This window comes from Haemorhous mexicanus, chromosome 2 (assembly GCF_027477595.1).
Source record: "Haemorhous mexicanus isolate bHaeMex1 chromosome 2, bHaeMex1.pri, whole genome shotgun sequence".
Classification (NCBI taxonomy): domain Eukaryota; kingdom Metazoa; phylum Chordata; class Aves; order Passeriformes; family Fringillidae; genus Haemorhous; species Haemorhous mexicanus.
This window is the reverse complement of record NC_082342.1, coordinates 41,439,489-41,455,195: the sequence shown is the minus strand read 5'-3', so window position 1 is coordinate 41,455,195 and position 15,707 is coordinate 41,439,489. Positions and strand designations below refer to the sequence as shown.

The 15,707-nt window shown below is 42.6% G+C and overlaps 1 long non-coding RNA gene across 3 annotated transcripts in view; it reads left to right on the top strand.

The window, feature by feature from the left end:
- LOC132323385 (uncharacterized) overlaps window positions 1–15,707 on the top strand; it is a 60,178-nt gene that overhangs the window by 11,187 nt on the left and 33,284 nt on the right. For 2 of the 3 annotated variants that reach the window (XR_009485334.1, XR_009485335.1), the window contains one exon: window positions 13,078–13,199. The exons of the other annotated variant lie outside the window; for it this stretch is intronic. This is a non-coding gene — a long non-coding RNA (uncharacterized LOC132323385). The remainder of the gene's footprint in view (window positions 1–13,077; window positions 13,200–15,707) is intronic. 3 annotated transcript variants of the gene reach the window in all.

Here is a 15,707-nt window from a genome sequence, read left to right as displayed (position 1 = left end):
CTAATAGAATCAACACGGTGCAGCTGTGAGAGTGACTCAGCAGAATAGCTGTGAATCCTCATGCACATGACATCCTGTGACAAAAAGAATCTCACATTTTGAAGATTTAAAATGTCTTAGTTTCATTAATTTTTTTCCTCAAGGGAAGTTAACATTATTTTGAATAGGAAACAGTAAAACTGAAATTCTACTACACCAATCTGTCAAGATGGAAAACATGAAAATTATATCAAGAATAAGTTACACTTCAAATTTTATTGAATTCATAATTATTTTCACACTTCCCAGGCAAGATTTAGGGCTTTCTAAAGCAAGGCTTAAATGTGAAACATATGGCAGATGAAGTGATGCTAATAACAATGGGGACTAATGAGAAGAGCAATGAATTGCTAACAAGCATATTTTAGTGTGTAGGTTTTTCGTGAGGATTAAGGAAGAAACTTGGAATTTGAGATCTGGTGGAGAAAAATGATAGAACTCCTTCAGGATTTGAGTATTTAACCTCTAAAATCCCAGGGTGAACGGACTGCCTTTTACATTTACCAGGAGAAAACAAAACAATGATTAATGGAATTATCTGCTCTGGTTGGGCTTTTTGTTTGCTTTGTTTGGGTTTTTTGCCTATTTGTTTGTTTTGTTGGGTTTTAAAATTTTTTTCAGAGACCTTTGAGAGTTTGACAAGGCCTGACAAAACCAGCAAGATTTGCCTGCTTGAAAATATATGTCTGAGGTGGTGTTGGTTAAGTTTTCACCTGCAGCTCAGTCTTTCTGCCTCTACAGCAATGCACAAGGGTTTCTAGATGTTTAACAGACCTCTTTCACATATCTTCCCTCATATCACCTCAAAGAAAGATGTATGACTTCCACTCAACTCTGTTGCACCAAAGTTCCCAATTTTCAGATATTTAACTTCCGTATTAACTGGCAGAGCAAAAAGCCTGCAAACAAGCTCTGCTACAAATTCATTCTGACTTTGAGTTAGCTAGCAATCTGTGCTGAAAGAAAGAGACACTAGCAAGAAGAGATGTTTTCTCAGACCTTTCATGTTAGGTTATTGTGGCTGTTGGGGCTTTAGCATTTGGATTGGCTAAGGATGGAATATATCATTAGATTGGGAAGGGGCCAGCTGAGAATTCAGCTTGGGAGGCAAAACAAAGTGGATAGCTGCCATGTGCAAAACCTGAGGATTTTCAGCTGCTATGTGTACCCTAATCTTCCCTATCTCTGATGTTCCCAGGACTGTTTTCCAGGATGAAGACTGATGGGTACAATTATTGCCTGTCATTCAAAAAATTTGGGAGGGTCCTGAGCTCTTGCTGAGGCCAGTACCACTCAGATTGGTTATTGGTTAAGAGAATGCTCACTGGTCTTGGCCAGACCTTTCACAGTCCAAAGGTCCAGGGCCCCATCGTATTCCTACCTATTGTTTAAATCACTAGAAGTAGACTTAGCCAATGAGTTCACTTTGGGGAGTGCCCTTGCCTCTCACCACTTAGGAGGGTAACTCTGTGCCTGTGATAATTTCTGAACTCCTGTTCACACTCCTACTTCTTAGGCTTCATGGGCAAACTGCATCAAACTCCAGGATAAAGACAAACACCATCCAAAACTCATGTGACTTCCTTTGAAAAGTGTACCTCTGACTGGTCCAAGCAAAGCCACCATTGTCCCTGCATGCCAGCACCCCAAGCTCTTTTTAGCACCAACTATCTAGTCAATGGTTTCTGAATTTCTGGAGTACCTCATCAATATTTGTCAACTTATATTTCTTCTTCCTTTGATATTCTATTCCATCATGAACTTAAACTTTATCCTCACTAAGTGCAAAGTCCTGCACCTGGGGAAAGCTCCATGTACCAGTACATGCTGGAAAGCATCTTGACAGGAAAGAACCTTGGGGTCCTGGTGGACACCAAGTTGAGGATGAACCAGCAATACGTCATTGCTGCAAAGAAGGCAGATGGAATCCTGCATTAGGCCAAGTCTTGCCAGCCTGTCAGTCTCCTCTCCTCAGCCCCACCTGAAGTCTTGTGTCCAGTTCTGAGCTCCTCAGTACTAGAGAGTCATGGGCACGCTGCAGAAAGTTGGACTAGGGGCCACAAGGATGATTAAGGGGCTTTCCTCACATATAAGGAAAGGCTGGGGGAGCTGGAACTGTCAAGCTTGGAGAAGGTTCAAGGGATACCTTAAAGGAAGGTGCAAGGAGAGCAGAGACAGGGTCTTTTCAGTGCTGTCCACTGATCAGAGGCAACAATTGGCACAAACTGAAACACAGAAGGTTCCCTCTGAATATCAGGAAACACTTTTTTTACTGTGACGATAATGGAGCACTGACAGATTGCCCAGTGAGGTTGTGGAATCCCCATTCCTGGAAATATTCAGAAGCTCACTGTATCTGAGTGACTTGGGAAACTAGCTGTAGTTAGACCTGCTGTAGTGTGGGGGTTGAACCAGATGATCTCCAGAGATCTCTTCCAGTTTCAACTATTCTGTGATTCAGTGAACATCTGGAAGCCTTTCCTTCAAATGCTACCATATAAAGGCCCCATAGAGTTGCTGCCTATGGACATATGTGGCTAATTCCATGGTTATTTGTAGCAAAGTCTCATCATGTCATAGGGATTTTTTCAGACTCAAAGGTTTTGTCCACAATGAAAAAAACCTGTTTTCTGAAAGACTGTATTTTAGCTGCTCAGAGAAGGCTTAATCACAGTGTTAGACTAATCCTATAGTGAAAAATCCACTTTCTGTCTCCTAGTGACATTCATTTGAGGTTTAGACACTGAAAACCAGTTATAGGGTAGGTATTTAAAATTCTGCTATAGGTGATTTGCCTCAACATAGTGTGTCATGTCATTGGAATTTCCTGGGAAAGACACCTGCGTAGGGCTGGTTGACATGATAAAGAGCCTATGGGAAATCCATGTCTTTTAAAGAGGTGGTTGGAGGCTCAAATGGGTCTGCAGGGTTCAGGGTATATAAATCCCTACACTAATCAGTACAATCTAGAGTACAGTAGAAGGCAGTTTGGTAGAGATCAGCCACTAGGAGGGCAGTCCAGATGTTCACATCTAGGCTTGAGTGCTTGTAGCTAGTCCCAGGTGCACTGTGCTCACACTGTGTTCATGGGGCTGGTGGCTCTGTCATGGTACCTATAGCATACCTACATATTCCTGAAAGGCTACCTAAACACCAGGAAGAATATCTTGGCTTGTTTATCTTGATCGATTGGCATCTGTCAAAGTAGTCAGGGCAGTTAGATTTCTGTGTAAGTAATGGCATTGCAATGAAATGCAGTTTGGGAGAGAGTCCACCAACCTTTATGAGGCTTCTGTTAATAAGGATATATCCTTTTTTAGGGAACAACAGTTTTCAGGAGTCAGGGATGGCACAGCTTGTTATACCTGTTCATTGCAAATGTGTGCCTAAGAGCATTCTTGAATTCCAAATACATCTTCCAAAAGGTGAAGATCTGACTCTGTGTATCCTCACAGTGAAAGCTGAGCACAGGCCGAAGCAAAAGCATTTGCTTTGTGTGGGAGGAAACCTAGGCCAGTGATACAGAATTACCTCCCACACTTTGGCTGGTATGTGTCACACTTTGAAAAGGGTATTAAACATTAGATGAGACAACAAAGAAACTTCCAGTCAACTGGCATTTTGTTCTGCTCCGTCTGCACCCCCTACACTTCTCTGAATGCCATTCCAGTATTCCCCTTTTGGCAAAATTCTAAGTTTGTTAAATCTTCCATTGAGCCAGTGCACTTCCTGCAGGTCTCCTTGTTCTGCAGGCGATGGCTATACCTCTCTGTCAGAGTTGTCTGAGAGCACTGCTCTCCCCATTCCACCAGCTTCCTTCCAGCACCTGGCCTTCCCCCTGCCATGAGCAGTATAGGTGGTGCCCCACAGGCATGCCGAGATCCTGTGATTGCAAACTTAGATTAAGAATGCAGGAGAGCTCAGCCTTGGAACTGTGATCTGTGAGGTGCGGAGGGTAAGGACATGCTCTACCTTGTGCTGGTGTCCATCTGGCCTAATCCTGCATCTCAAGAGAGAATGTGAGCTTGGCCTGTGCAGTCAGTGGTTTAAAGGTATTGGTGATAAATCCCTGGGTTGTCCTTTTACTATCTCTTTATGTGCTTGCTTTCCAAGAACTTACCTATTAGCCTTTTGGACCTGCCATATTTCTACCTGCAGGGAAGAGGCATATGCATGAAGTCTAAGGGCAGAATAATTTTCAGGTCAGCTAGCCCACTAAAGATAAAAATTTGAACCAATTCCTTGCCCTCCTTTTAAAGTCCAAATCAGTATATTACAAGAAGCTGCTTCATAGCTCAAAAAAAAAAAAAAAAAAGAAAAGAAGAAAAAAATCTATACCCTATCCCTATGCAGGGAGAAAATGAACGCACCCATCCTCCTTGCAATAAATTCTGTAAGCCCACATCAGAATACTGACCACACTCTATGGTTTTCCTTTCCTGGCTTTGGCTGGTCCTTGGTTTTTAAGAGAAAACCATAGAAAACTCTAGGCCTTCCAAAGGCAAGTACTATTGGGGTAAAAATCATTTATGCTAGTGCAACTGAAAACAAAATTTATCCCATTCTTATCCGTTTTCTTCCATCAGCCTCCCACTTCTGTGTTTCATTTTTTCTCTCCCTCCTGCTGCAAGGTTTTCCTTAAATCATATCTTCCCTCAAGGCTTTGCTATGTGTCTTTTCCAAAAACATTTTGTGTTTGAATTCCTCTGGTGCATTATAATTGTCTGAATGAGGTAGCACATTTATCATGACCCAGACCCTGTCTTTTAACTTGGAGTGGAGAAGTGGGAAAATTTATAATACTATAGATTTATTTACAAGTTTAAGCTCCGTGCCTTTTTTTTGTCCTCTGATAAATATGATTTTTGTTCTCATTAATGATCATGGCAGCATGTCACAGTTACAAGCAGGTTTTTTACCTTCTGATTACAGCAGCACCTCTTAGCTATGGATCTTAAAAAGGTTTGCAGTCCTGTAGAACTCCATTTAAGAGACAGGTAGTTTATTATTGCTTTTGGAAAGACACTGAACTTCAATGTTTTACTGAAGATTTGTCAACAAACAGACTAAAACCTTACCCAAACATTCCCTGTTTCTTTATGAGCAGCCTTTATGAGTGAGATTCAGCTCAGAAGTAATTTCAGGATTGGGATGTGCTGTTGAGTGCAGAGAGATGCTGATTATGACCAAAGACTTGTATTTATATAATTGAAGTCAGGTCAAATGAATCACAGTGTTGGTTGCCATGTCATTACTGAAACTTCCCAAGTTTCAGTAAGGCTGAAAGAAGACTAAAAAATGGTTATGCCTCTCTTGCCAGAGTGTTCCAAGTCAGAGGACTGGTGCTGCATTGCTGGGGTGCCCACAGGCTGGGCTGGTGCTGTGTGCTTCACAGGAGCAGCACAGGGCTTGACTGCCTCCTGTTTGACCAGCTGAGCACGACTGCTTCAGCTTTGCTGCCCTCTGCCCTGCACAGACCTCCAGCTGTGCCCCAGACTCCCCTCTCAGGGTGTGCAGCACAAACCCTGGGCTTCCCCCTCTGGAAACAGCTTCCTACTGGGCTGAGACCCACAGCCTCACATCTACTATGGATCTGGACGGGGAAAAACCCCAGGTGAACTAAACAAGAATGATGGTTTTGGGTCTTCAAGGGACCCATCCCACTGAGCTTGGAAAAGACCCAGGGCCTAGGGCTGTGTAGCCTTTCTCCCTGGCTTCATGGCAAGATACTCTCTCAGCAAGATGCTTCCTCAGTTTTATATAGCAAGGCAGATGTGTTCTATGATGCAGATGTAGTCAGACAAGAGTATATAAGCAAAGCACAGGATTTTATGTATTGATTTACATATCCTGAACATTGCAGCTCTGTAGAGAAAGGCCATATGAAGGTTACTCGACCCAGCTCTGCTCTGCTCCAAAGCTGCTGAAGATGACTAATATTTAATCTACTCAGAGAGTAAAACTATTGAGATGAGAAGAAAAATATTATCACATTTTTAGAAGAATGAGGATGTGCTTTTAACTGAGCTACTGTACTTTCATGCTTTCTGAGCTTTTCTTGCAATTTAAAAGACATTTTCAGCCCGTGCAAATGTGATGTGGCCACTTAACCAAGAGTAGAAACCTCAAAAGTTTGAACTGAGATAGTACCAGCTAAGTCAGTTACCTTAAGCAACTAAATTTAGTATAAATCTAGTCCACAAAACACAAAAATATAATCAAATTCTGACTGAAATTGTGGGGACTGATAACTCACTAAACAGCATTTCATATTGTTAGGTCAGCGTCGGCTGCAAGGCAAGTGAAATTGCAGGGTTCTTTTGAAATCATATTAATGAATAAGTGAAGGGTGTTCTTATCTCCCACATGAATGATAATTTCATGGTGAGGGAAAATTGAACATCCTATCCCTCTGCCTCACGCTGCTGGCTAATCAGTCCTGATGACACTGGGGATTCCCATGCACTGAAGTGCAACCAGCAGCAGATGAACTTAAATGGAAGGACAAGATCTATGTTATTTCAGGAGGATTTCCTTTTCAGCTAAATGCCAGCATTACTGAAATTCAGACAGGTCAAATCTTGTTTTCTGATGAGCCAAATGCAGATTGCTGCAGTTGTCACAGCAGTACAAAGCTGTCCAGGCCCATCCTTTGCTCCACATGAGATCTGAGTGAAAGAAAGCCTCAAAAAACTGTTAATGTATTCACTCTCCAGACAGGTCAAATCATAACTAATCTCATGCTTGCTGCTGATACTTTGAGGGCTAACTCAGTGTGTACCATGCAGGTATGATTTGATCTGATAGCTACCATACAGAGGAGGTGATAAAGGCCTGCAGAGAGTCACAGGAGCTGTGAAAGGAAGGGGCCAGGCTGAACAGACCCCTCTTTGAGAAGGGTGGGCCCCACCACAGGAGAGGCTCTGTGCACTGTGGGCAGTGGGGTACCTGGGGACAGACAGGCCAGTCTAACATTGTCTGCCCTCCTGGGAGCCTGGCTGTGCAGGCAGTGTCAGCCAGCCCTCTGGAAGTGCTGGTTCAACCTTGCCTAATGGATGAGGTGTTCAAAGGCAGCTCTGCTGATGGATGTATAACACAAGATAAAACACTTATTTGCCAGGAAAAGTTTCATTACAGCCATGGTAGCACTCCCACTGCGCTTTTCAGTTTGGAGATCTTTTCTACAAAGGCTGGACTTGCCAGTGTGTTTTCTGCAGGATTTCTTCTCTCTGGCAAAGACATAAATATCTTCAGGAAGTACTTTTTTTTTGCTCCCAGTGGTGAATACCCTTTTGTGCATTAAACATCTTCTCTTTGATGTAATTTTGCTATTAATGCTGCAGTTGTAATTGTTCTTTTAGTAAATTGTTATTTCAACCTATAATCCCTCATTTATGGTCCCTTCCTTACTGAAAGTGGCTGGAGGAAGGGGAGTGGCTTATTTGGAGTTCAATTTCCCTGCTGGGGCTAAACCCAACACATTTAATTGCTGCCCAATGTAGGGCTCAAGGGAGAAGTTGAAATAACTTTTTGATTGAAGCACTTGTGTATTGGGTACAGAACTCCCTGGATACAGCGCTTGATCTGTTCGTGTGGATGTGGTACCTAGCCCAGTGTATACTCCTGTATGTGCTCCTCTGATAATATTTGTCAAGGTGGGGAGAGGGATTAGGATTGCTTTGGTGATGTACTGTGTGACCTCAGTTTATGACATGGTGACATCAAGGACAATGAGGGCCATTTGGGCTGTGAATTCTGTGTAGTTTGCCTGTTCTGGCCTTGGCCGCTGCCTTTGGCAGTTCATTAATAATAGTACCCAGCTTAATTAAGTACCCAGCATTAATAATACTACCCAGCATTAATGATACTACCCCACCCAGGTGGGGAGAACAGGAGAGGATGGCTTTACCCAGCCCTTCACCCTCTTTGATTCTCATTCAGGTCTGCTACAACAGCTTTTGAGAATTTGAAATTCCCTTTGGATGTTAAGGACAGCAAAACCTTGCTGCTAAATCTGCAATGTCTCTCTGTATGGTCTATACTGTCTTTAGAGTCAGGACAGACATTTCTGGGGAGGTTGTTCAGAGATGTGCCCCCGAGGGTACATAGTCCTGAGTAGCATGAAAGGTGAGAAAAATGGGCCAAGTTTTGAAGAAGTATTCTGGTCCAATGATTTGGAAGTTCACACCTGAGCAAATACGGGACTCTGATAAAATGGCAGAATACAGAATATTTGTAAGAAAATTGCTGTGGCTGTTCCAGACAGGCATGAAGCTGTGCTGGGCCCTGGCTACTGCCTACCACACACTGTTTGTTACTGTACAGCACCTTCAGGGAGGGGAAGGAAAGCAGACCAACAAGCACCATGGTCACTGACACTGCAGCTGAACTGGAGTGACAACCCACACCAGCAGCAGTCGCTCCTGTTAAGAGGAAGAAATCCAAGACCCAATCAGTTCTTGCAGGGAGTGATAAAAGGAAGCAGGATTTTCAAAACCAGTGGAAGAAACAGGACCAGAGAGAATCACCCCATCCTATCCTGGGGGGAGCCCGTATTGACCTGGCTTCTCCAGCGCTGGGATATCGTGGCCAATGGTGTGGCAGCGGATGGCAGTGAAGCCAAACAACTGCAATCCCTCTTCTGGGATGCTGGTATTGACCAGCGAATCAGGAGAAGACCAGAAACTTTCAGCCTCTTCAGACAACTCTTGTCAAGTGTGAGGGAAAGTTACTCGTGCAAAGATGAGTTTTTAGTGCGCCATGAAGGGTGGAACAACATGGCACAAGGTGTCTGGTACCTTAGAGAATTAGCTGTGCAGGAGATAATCTTTTTCAGATAATGAACAATTCCCTAATAATCCAGACAGCGTTCAGTGCACAGAAAACATGAGACAGAAATGCATATGGAATGTGCCAGCATCATAAGCCACCTCATTGGGAGTGATGTCATTGAAGGAGGGAGAACAAAAAGTGGCAACTTTGGTTGGCACAGTCTGGATATATGAAGAAACTATCTCTGCCTTGTTAAGGGCCTACATCCCTTCTGTGGAAAGACTGATCAAGAATTTCCAGAATTTAAAAGAGGAAATTGAAGAGGACCACAGGAAGCTTAGAGAGGTGATTAAAGAGGAAATTTTCCATGCTCCACCAGTACAGACCAGAGACTCTGCTATTGAAAGCAGGTGTCCTGCAATTCAAGAGAAAGGGTGCACTCCCAAGGTAACCTGTGCTTTTACCTATATGAACATGGAGAACACACAAGAAAGTGGGATGGAAAACACACCTCTGCAGCCTGGGTTGAGAGGAAGAATGACTAACATTGTAGTGCACAAGGCTTCTCTTTTATTTTCTGAGAAGTTAACAATGAAAAACAATTGAACGGTAGATGCAATAACAGACTCTCCTTCTCCCTCCTCTTGGTACAATCTGGCAGTCTGGAAGGGGACTGATGGAACAGGTTAGGTTATGGAAAATGGACTTACAACATATATTTGGTCTGGATTCCCTGAGATCAGGGATTCTTCTGAAGCACAAGCATTCAGGGCCAGGATTAGATACGGGTGATACAAATTGCACTAGAGGGGACCAAACCTTGACCAAAGCTGCAAACTCTCACGATACTGAAGCCCACAGGTTTGATCTGAATTCTTTATGCCTGCAGAACTTCCCTAAAGAAGGCAAGACAAATCATGAAGTAGCTCATGGTGGCTAATGAGCTCTCATCTCCCAAACCACCATATGTAGCCATTCACTGGATATTTGAAACACAGGGCATGTGAGTAGAGAATATTTCATTGTAAAGCAGCAAGAGGATTTTCCAGTCTTTCTTCACTACCACAAGTAGGTAATATATCCAGTATGACACATCAAAAAATGAGAATTGCTTATCTCCTCATTTTCTCTGTTCAACTCTTGGTTTTCCTGTAACTTCTGAGACATGACAGTGGTCAAAATGGGTTTAAAACAGCAAAGCAAACGTAGATCTCGGGAGTTTGCATTCCGGTTGAACGCGTGGCCTTGTTCCAGGAGAAAGCCACAGCGCTGGGCTGCAGGACACATCTCAGCATGTTTCCTGCAATTAGGGAAGGAGCCGTACCGAGCCGCTGAGGATCAGCCGGGCTGTGCCCTCGCTTTGCCGCTGTTCCCGGAGAGAGCAATGATAATGTTCTGAGGCCACCTACTGTTTGCTTTCAACACCTACATGTTATTGTGTGGGACGTGTCCAAGAGAGCAGGCTTCTCCTAAAGACCAGAAAGTATTCCCAATAGCCCTTGGGGATGTCAAGATACATCAGAAACAGAACTTGCTCTGCTTTAATTTAAGTAGCTTTATAAGTATAATCATACCCAGCTTGTTAAGATGATTTTTCAAGTAAAGTAAATATTACTATCTTGATAATTTTTGACTTCATTAATATCCTCTGAAATCTCTCTCTGTAAGAATACCCTTAAAAGGGCCAAACACTCCCAGAGTTTCCACTTTCAAGTACTCAGGAGGAGTCTGGATGCACAGAATGAAATCCTAGCTCTACTGACTCACAAGCAATTATTCCCCTTTGCATGAATAGAGCTAAGTTAGGGTTTTTCACTCTCTCAGTTCATCATAATAGGAATTTGCTGATCCCATGCTGTTAAATCCATCTGCTGCCTCAAGCTTTGACTTGAGGCACAATGAATAAAAGAAGAAGAAAAAAAGGGAGGAGGAGAATCAGAAACTGTTATCCACAAAATAGCCTAGACTGAAAGCCTCAAGCTGAGCCTGTGGAGGCCAGCTACTGCTGTACAAATGGAAAGAAAGCTGAAACTCCAGGCACTTCAATCTTCTGCTATTAGTAATAGCAGGATTCAGTTGACTCTCATACACAGGGACTCCCTTCCATTTACACATTCATTACACATTCTCAGCTGTTATTTAGGCATTGACTCCCAGTTCATGTTGTAGGACAGGTCCCACTTTGCTTCCTTTTAAATGGGGTCAATTGGATGCTGAGTCCTCTTCTTTCAGTCTCATCTAGTGTGCAGTGAGGCATTCAGGCCTGTTCACACCGGTCCCTCTCACCAACATCTGGCTTGTAAAGGCTTCAATGGATCAATCAATCAATTAATCAATCAATCAGTTATCAGTCAAAGCATGAATGGCTTATTCTCTTTTTTTCAATTCTGCTCCACTAAAGCTCCCTTCTATTTAAACCACATTCTCCAGAGACCATTAGGAATCCATTTCCCCAAAGTTCTCTCTCCTCTGTTTGCTGTACCTTGGCTGGATAGCAGGTCCAGTTGTGCAGAAGCACTGCTGCTGGGTGCAGCCTCCAGATCCTAACAGAGAAGTTACCTAGCATGCTCTGCAGAGCTCCAGTCACCCATTTCCAAGGAAAATGAAACAACTCAGAGCATGTATAAACTCATATTCTTTTTAACACATTTAAAATATTATAGATAGGGAAAAATATGGGAAAATATTATTTTAAGCCTCATTGTAATGAATGACCATGAAGTGCAAAAAAGCCACTTTCAGGGACTGAAAATCTTAAATTCTTTATTGGTTTCTTCACTCATTGTTTAAGAATATCTTAAGAGTTGGTGATGCCTGAGTGGCTGGGAAATTTGATGTATGCACTGCCTTTCCTCAGCATCAATGCAAGATAATTAGAAGTAGCTTGCCTTGAATTTTTTCTTTTAAGTAAAAAAATGTTATGACTTTCATCCCTAAATTCATCTTGGATATTTACAGGACCATACTGAATTTAGAAAAAGAAATAATTTCTGAAATGAAAGCTAAATGCTACCTGGATACCTGCAGCAATGACCTGATTATTCTGAACTTGTAAAGACAGAGATGGTCCCATCTGTAAGACACATCTTTTCTGTTTTGTAGGGCACATGGTTTTCATTCTAAGGAAAATTATCAGGAGAACAGTGTGGCCATGAGAAAGCAGATTAAATGGAAGGAGAGTTACACTGTAGGATGAGGCAGGGCTCAGAGGTGGCATAGAAAATGACAGCCTGGGGGCTTAGGCAGTGTGATGCTCCTCAGTGGTGGGCACCAAACTGAATATGCTTTAGAGGTTGTGTATAAAAATTGTCAATATTAACCTTGCACAGTGCTGCCATGTGCAGCAGACAGGAGCCCTTAAGCAATCAGGATACTAAAATCCCACAGAGTTGGGCTCAAGTCCCTTCTTCAGCGGAGGAAAGAGGTCAGCCAGTGGACGTGAATGATGAAAAATAAAAATGTGAAAATAGGAAAATAGAACCATGTAAAATGTAAACTATGTATAAAACTAAAGACATGAAAGGGGGAAAATACAAGAGTGCTAGCAGTAATGAAACCCTAACAATGGCAAAGTCCTATTATTAGGTGATATAATGTAAAGCTGATGTATTGAAGGTTACATGTCTGGAAGGAAATGTTAAGAATATTTCCATTCTAATCTATGTTTCCATTCTAATGCTAAAGCTAGTGACATCTCTTACTTGAACTCTTTAAAGCATTTAACTTGCTTTGGCATTCCTGTTAAAAGTCATTACTGTACTGCAGAACATGAACTGAATGGATAAAGCCTTTGGTAAGTGAGGTTACATATGTGCTATCATTTCAGAGTCAACACGCTTAAAACTGCTGGAGAACATTTCACTCCCTCATCCACTTCTGTGTAGCTACTGTGAAGCCACAAAGCCTCTAAAATGGAGCATGTGTGGAGCATGGAGCCAAGTGTCTAGTATGCACACTGCTTCAAGGCAGTCTGAGAGGAAGCTGTCTACCCAATTCATGTATCTTGGCAGCAAAGAACGTGGGACTCCTCCAGGAAGGACTTGCAAAATGCCCCAAGACTTATTTTATGACTGTCCTTGATACGGACCCAAGCAGGAAGGCCGATTACAGCTCAGAATCAGAGAGGAGGGTATCCCATACTCTGTGTAAAACTGTTACGTATAACATGAATCACACCTCAAAGTGAATGACTGATTCTATCAAGTATAAGCCCATTAGAAGTTTAAGCCATTGAATCACTTCATTCAATCTCTTTATTTATTGCAGATCAAACTGCAGACCAATGCAGTCACCACAACAAACAGGAATGTGCAGACAGAATGACTGACCAGGGCTGCTTTGTATTCTTAGTCCATCCAAGCTGTGTTTTAATACAGCCAACAACAAAGGTACACGTGCAAGTACCAGTGCAAAGTGGTAAGAGCATATAGAGAATACCAAGAATGGCAGAGTAACTCCTAAGCAGCAGTGGTTGTGAAAGCAATTCCCAGACTGTGCTGGGAAAACAGATGTGGTGGTAAAAAGAACTAGTATTACTGAATCTGTAATCAGGGCAATAAATGGTAAACATAATCAGACTGCTCTTTCCTTTGTGTATTTGGGATATTTAATAAACCCAGCACTGGAGTAATGCATCCTTTCAGGAGTGCTTAAAAATCTCTGTAGATGATCAATAGAGAGCCACAGAAATATTTGAGGACTGAAGGAAGTTCTTCTCTGGGACCAAATTAATGAGCTTAGTGTTTTTACTTTGTTAGAACAAAACCTTACAAATTACTTCAGTCTATAAGACCATTACTGACTGTGCTCTCATGACACAGAGGAATGCTGAAATTTAAAGAATTAGAGAGAAAGGAATAAAAATCCATACCAGAAGATGGAAGCAACCATTTGCAAATAAGAAATTAGGCAGATTTTTTTCTATTGGAAGCAATTGACAAAGGGAAAAAGCCAGCAAGGGAAGGATTGGAACCTCTGTTCCCTGATATCTTCTTTTTTGGACTAGAAGTCAGCCTGGAAGGTTTCCTTTAGTTTTGCACAAGGCCTGTCTGTGCATAGCTGGGTGAAAGCCGTGGCCTGTGTATCACTGCAGGGCTCAGTGTATCACTGAGTATTTTGCCTTATACCCCTACAGTTGTGTCTCCTCTTGCCTCTGTCTCTGGCTTGCCTACATAAACACAGAGCACAGGAAACCTGGACAGAGCCATCACTATTTATCTTGTCCACAGGCCCTCTCCTTGGGTGCAGGCTGCAGGGATCCTTTCAATCACTAACACACAGCTAACAGATAAGCCCTCTCTTGTCTTATGCTGATCTGACATGTTACTTTCACATGTTACCATAGTGCAGGCTTTGCTACAGACCAAAAGAGAAACAAAATTGTCAATGCCCATTTAATTGGAAAATAATAGAATAGAATAGACAATTTTAGCTGAGAGGACATACAACAATCTTCTAGTCCCTGTGCCTGACTAATTTAGTTGAAGAATTATGTCCAAATGGTTCTTAAACACTGACAGGCTTGGGGAATGGACCACCTCTCTAGAAAGCCTGTTCCAGTGTGTTTCTCTCATAAAGAAAAGCTTCCTTGTGTCCAGCTTAAATCTCCCCTGGTGCAGTTTTGAACCATTCCTAAGCATCTAATCACTGGATACCAGGGGGAAGAGATAAGCTCTCTCTCTCCACTTCCCTTCCTCCAGAAGCTGCAGAGAGCAATACAGTTGCCCCTTGGCCTCTTTTCCTCTAGACTAAACAAGCCCAAGGTTCTTGTAGTTGCTGCCATTATCTGGATATGTTTAAGGCCCTTCACATCCTTCTGAGGTGCCAGCTCAGCACTGCACACAGCGCTCCCAGTAAGAGTGCACCAGGGCTGAATGCAGCAGGACAGTTCTGGCCAGCTGGTGGTGCTGTGTCTGATGGACCCCAGGATGGGATATGCCTCTTGGCTGCCAGGGCTCACTGCTGGCTCACACTGAGCTGCTGCCACCCAGCACCCCCAGGTCCTGGTCTGCAGGACTGCCCTCCCCAGGCAGGTCTTCTGCACTGCTTACTTGACTTAGGACACCCTGGAATTGCCTGCTCCTGAGATTGTAAAAGATGTTTCTTACAGACTGAGCAGCCTTGAAAAGTGAAAATGCTTTGCTAAATATCTCCCTGAATAACTCAAATCTTGCTCCTCTGAAGGCCAGTGTAACAACTTTGCTCTCCTTAATTCTAATCTCACTGAAAATTTTATACTCCACTGTTTTGTCATCACTGTGCTCAACACAGTCTCCTACCATCACATTCTCAAATTCTTACCCAGAAACTCAACCACATCACCACTAGCAGTAAGGAGTGTGCAATCAAACTTCTCCTTTACATATAGTGTCAACCCTCCTACCTCACCTGTCCTGACTATCCTTCCTGTAACCCTCCAGTTGTGGGACTAGTGAGGACCCTCTATCTTCTCCAACAGGATGAAAATTTCCCCAGTTTTCTTTATCCCACTAGCCCCAGAAGGAAGGCAGAGAGAAGATTATACCCAGTGTACACATTTAAATGCTTATACAAATATAACAAAAAATATGTGTACATACAGCCACATAATTTAAGTGCATCTGTAACAGAAGGTCCAAATAAACTGTAACACTTGCAGTTTTATTAACAGTCAAAATTTTTCATTAATGCAAGTATAAATCATAAATTTCTGTAACTGTGAATTCGGTGCCTTGAAAGTCACCTGGGATTCATGAATGTTGTCAAGTTATGTGAAATTCGCCAGACTTTTTGACATAGGAACAACTGCTGTTAATGAACAATATCTGGTGTCTCCTCATAATTAATACTCCCAGTCACTATCAGTAGCACAATCCCCATTCAGACTGACATTTCATTCAACCCATTTTCAAAATATT